This window comes from Rhinopithecus bieti, unplaced genomic scaffold (genome assembly GCF_001698545.2).
Source record: "Rhinopithecus bieti isolate Rb0 unplaced genomic scaffold, ASM169854v2 scaffold_33432, whole genome shotgun sequence".
Taxonomy (NCBI): Eukaryota; Metazoa; Chordata; class Mammalia; order Primates; family Cercopithecidae; genus Rhinopithecus; species Rhinopithecus bieti.
The window spans coordinates 1,074,979-1,079,905 of NW_016814481.1; the positions used below are offsets into that span (position 1 = coordinate 1,074,979).

General features: G+C 50.9%; 1 protein-coding gene across 1 annotated transcript in view; it reads right to left on the minus strand.

Moving 5' to 3' along the window:
* GIPC1 (GIPC PDZ domain containing family member 1) overlaps positions 1–4,927 on the minus strand; it is a 21,141-nt gene that overhangs the window by 14,373 nt on the left and 1,841 nt on the right. Inside the window, 2 exon segments of the mRNA XM_017851236.1 lie at positions 429–516; positions 2,467–2,521. The gene's annotated coding sequence lies outside the window, so the exon portion shown is untranslated.

Below are 4,927 nucleotides of genomic sequence, written 5' to 3' on the forward strand. Positions count from 1 at the left end.
GATTACAGGCTTGCGCCACCGCGCCCGGCCCAATCTTTTCTTTTTTCCTTTTTTTGGAGATGAACTCTCGCTCTGTCACCCAGGCTGGAGTGCAATGGCGTGATCTTGGCTCACTGCAACCTCCACCTCCTGGGTTCAAGCGATTCTCCTGCCTCAGCCTCCTGAGTAGCTGGGATTACAGGTGCATACCACCACGCCTGGCTCATTTTTGTATTTTTAGTAGAGATGGTGTTTCTCCATGTTGACCACCCTGGCCTGAAACTCCTGACCTCAGGTGATTTGCCCGCCTTGGCCTCCCAAAGTGCTGGGATTACAGGCATGAGCCACTGCACCCAGTCTCACGTATCTGTTTGTTCATGCATCTATTCATTCATCTGTCCCCTAATACACCCTCTCATCTCACCTGGTCCATCTCCATGATCACTCACCTAAACTAGTGCGGTTGGCTCCTGTGGGCTTCCCAGCTTCCACCCTAACCCCCCACGACTTCTTGTCCAGACAGCAGCCAGAATGGTCCTGTAAAATATAAGTCACGTCACATTTGTCTCTGCTCTGACCCCTCTCCGGGCTCTGACCTCGCCAGAAAGAAAAACCAGGGTCGGCCGGGCGTGGTGGCTCACACCTGTAATCCTAACACTCTGGGAGGCCAAGGCAGGCATGAGCCACCACGCCCAGCCATATATTTCTTAACTATTTGGATTTGTCTTTCTGTGACCTGCCTGTCTTTGCCCACTTTTTTTTAAATGGATGGTCTGTTTTTAATTGCATGGCCTCTCCTTTTTCTTATTGATTTGTGAGAACTCTTTATATATTCTAGATACTAGTCTTGTATTGGTTCCCTCATCTCTCTATTCATAGCACCCATCACAGAGGCAAGCACACAACAGGCACTCACTGGCCAGGCGCAGTGGCTCACACCTGTAATCTCAGCACTTTGGGAGGCTGAAGCATGAGGACGGATTGAGCTCAGGAGTTTGAGACCAGCCTGGGCAACATAGCAAGACCCCATCTCTACTAAAAATGTTAAAAAAATTAGCTGGGGCCAGGCACAGTGGCTCACATCTGTAATCCCAGCACTTTGAGAGGTCAAGGAGGTTGGATCATTTGAGGTCAGGAGTTTGAGACCATCCTGGCCAACATGGTGAAACCCAATCTCTACTAAAAACATGGAAAAATTAGCTGGGTGTGCTGGCACATGCCTGAAATCCCAGCTACTCTGGAGGCTGAGGCAGGTGAATTGCTTGAACCTGGGAGGTGGAGGTTGCAGTAAGCCACGATCATACCACTGCACTCCAGCTTGGGCAACAGCAAGACCCTGTCTCAAAAGAAAAGAAAAAAAAGAAAGAAAAGAAAAGAGAGGTTGGGCACAGTGGCTCACGCCTGTAATTCCAGCACTTTGGGAGGCCGAGGCAGGCGGACCATGAGGTCAGGAGATCGAGACCATGGTGAAACCCCGTCTCTACTAAAGAAAAAAAAAAATACAAAAAATTAGCCGGGCATGGTCGCAGCAGGCGCCTGTAGTCCCAGCTACTCAGGAGGCTGAGGCAGGAGAATGGCATGAACCCGGGAGACAGAGTTTGCAGTGAGCCGAGATTGTGCCACTGCACTCCAACCTGAGTGACAGAGCAAGATTCTATCTCAAAAACAAAAAAAAAAAAAGAAAAGAAGAAGAAAAGAAAAGAAAAGAAAAGAAAACGAAAAGACCCCTCATCATCCCTCCAACTCCGCTAGCTCTATGCACTGGGAGGCAGGAAGCTAAAAACATGAATCTGGAACCCGGCTTCATCATTTAATAGCTGTGTGACTTTGGGCAAGGGTCTTAACCTCTCTGAGCTCAAAGGAAATCATGCATGTGCTTGAACAGTCCTGGCACACAATAAGGGTTGCATAAATATTGGTGACAATTACTGCTACTGCCATCTTTTTTTTTTTTGAGACGGAGTCTCGCTCTGTTGCCCAGGCTGGAGTGCAGTGGTGCGATCTCGGCTCACTGCAAGCTCTGCCTCCCGGGTTCATGCCATTCTCCTGCCTCAGTCTCCTGAGTAGGTGGGACTACAGGCGCCCGCCACCACACCCGGCTAATTTTTTGTATTTTTAGTAGAGACAGGGTTTCACCATGTTAGCCAGGATGGTCTCAATCTCCTGACCTCGTGATCCGCCCACCTCGGCCTCCCAAAGTCCTGAGATTACAGGTGTGAGCCACAGCACCCGGCCTTGCTACTGCCATCTGTATCAAGATTCAAGCTTCCTCCTTTTCCCAAGATCCCCACATCCTGACCACCAATTCCCAGCCTCCTTACTCTCTTTCTCTGCCCACACCCACTGCCCTGGTTCATGCCGGCTTCCATGTCCCCACCTGTAAGGAGGGATTAACAGCAGTGAGGGAAGTGAGTGATTAATGAATCTGCCTGCCACGGCCATAAGAGGCTTCGTGGCCTGGGTTCAAATCCCACCCATGCCACTTACCAGCTGCGTGGCAGGGGGCAAGTCACTTCACGTCACAGGGCCTCAGTTTCTTCATCTGAAAAATGGGTGGAATTCCTGTCACTCTCAAGGTGATTGTGGAAATCCAAAGAGATTACTCGTGTATTCCATCTACATTCTGCCTCAGACTCCATTTAAGGACGCTGTTGTCATTATTATGGGTGTCTCCTCCTCTGCCCTGCCCTGCCCTGCCCAGGTATATCCCAGCCCTCTCTGCCTGCTAATACCTACTCCAGGCCCACTCCTCCAGGGAGCCTCCCAGGCTTGCCCCAGCAAGCTGGAACCGCCCCTGTGGTACAGACGGCTCAGGCCCATGAACCTAATTGCATGCTGCCCTGGCAGAACTCTTGTCTTCCAGCCTCAGGCTGTCATTTAACTTCATGTCTCTATTTTAAAACGTAAACCAGATGGCATCACTGCCCTGCCTGAAACTTTACAACGGTTTCCCACCTTCTGAAAGAAAAACTGTAAACTCCTTACTGTGATCCACAAACCCCTGCAGAATCGCTGCTCTGAGTTCATCTTCTGCGCCAACCACACGATTCCAAGCTTGGTCCAGCCTAAAGACCTTGGCCTTGCTCATCTTTTTTTTTTTTTTTCTGAGATGGAGTCTCGCTCTGTCACCCAGGTTGCAGCACAGTGGCATGATATCTGCTCACTGCAACCTCCACCTCCTGGGTTCAAATGATTCTCCTGCCCTAGCCTCCCGAGTAGCTGGGATTATAGGCATGCACCACCACGTCTGGCTAATTTTTGTATTTGTATTTTTATTACTTATTTATTTATTTATTTTTGAGACGGAGTTTCATTCTTGTTGCCCAGGCTGGGGTGCAATGGCGCGACGTTGGCTCACCACAACCTCCACTTACCGGGTTCAAGCGATTCTCCTGCCTCAGCCTCCTGTGTAGCTGGGATTACAGGCATGTGCCACCACACCCGGCTAATTTTGTATTTTTAGTAGAGACAGGGTTTCTCCATGTTGGTCAGACTGGTCTTGAACTCCTGACCTCAGGTGATCCACCTGTCTCGGCCTCCCAAAGTGCTGGGATTATAGGCATGAGCCACCATGCCCAGCCTATTTTTATTTTTTTTAAGATGGAGTCTCACTCTGTAGTCCAGGCTGGAGTGCAGTGGCACGATCTCAGCTCACTGCAACCTCCGCCTCCCAGGTTCAAGCGATTCTCCTGCCTCAGCCTCCTGAGTAGCTGGGCTTACAAGCACATGCCACCACACCTAGCTAATAATTTTCATATTTTTAGTAAAGAGGGGGTTTCACCATGTTGATCAGGCTGGTCTCGAACTCCTAACCTCTTGACCCACCTGTCTCAGCCTCCCAGAGTGCTGGGATTACAGACATGAGCCACCACGCCCGGCCAATTTTTCTATTTTTAGTAGAGACAGGGTTTCCCCATGTTGGCCAGGCTGGTCTCAAACTCCTGCCCTCAAGCAATCCACTCACCTAGGCCTCCCAAAGTGCTGGGATTACATGCGTGAGCCACCGCGCCCGGCCCCCTTGTCTGATATCTGCGGGGCCGGCACCCCCTGCCCGCAACTACTCTCTACAGTACCACCTGCTCTTATTTTATTCATAGCACTTAATGCCATCTGAAATTATCTTCTTTATTTACTTGCTAACTTGTTTGTTGGCTGCTTCCTTTCAGACTGCCGGCTCCTCAAAAGCAGAAATTTTGTTTTGTTCACTATTGTATTTTCCGTGCCAAGAACAGTGCCTAGCACATGCACATAGTAGGTGCTCACGAGATATTTGTAGACTAAGTGAATGAATTAATGTGTCTCAGGTCCTCATTCTGATTGCTCTGTGCTCCTCCGTCCTCGAAACAGTCCCCCAAACATGCCTGCTGTGGAGCTGCTAACTGTACTGGCCTCCCCACTTTCCCTGGCACCCCTCACACCTGAACACAGAGATGAAGAAAAGACACTTCAGCCCGGATATACAGTGTTTGGGCTGGAATTTCAGCATCCTCACCCCCTCATCCTGGGAAGGGCCTGAAACTTAGCAACCCCACCCCCACACAGAAACACAGTGTGGCCAGCAGGAGGAGGGGAATGGGGTTCCTGGGAGCACATAGAAGTTAGGGGAAGGGGAAACCACGCCCAGGCTCCCCCTTCCAGCACAGTATTGCTTTGGAGAGAAGGAGGGAGAGAGGCCTCTGATTCACTCTTGAAAAACCGGCTCCTGGGTGTTTCCGGGGAGAACGCCTACTTCCCAACCTCGGCCCAGGTTGCCAGGGGGGACCCAGGGGGCCCAGGACCCCAGCATCCTGCCCCCTGCAGACGTCACTCTCTTCTCTGGACCCAGGTAGTCAGACCTGCCCTCTCCAGCTCAGGGGAGAAGGGACAGGAGGGCAGCTTCCTGTTTGAGTGGCTGGTAAAGCAAAAGACCAGCAGGTGTGGCCCTTATGATGAGTAGGGTAGGGGTGGG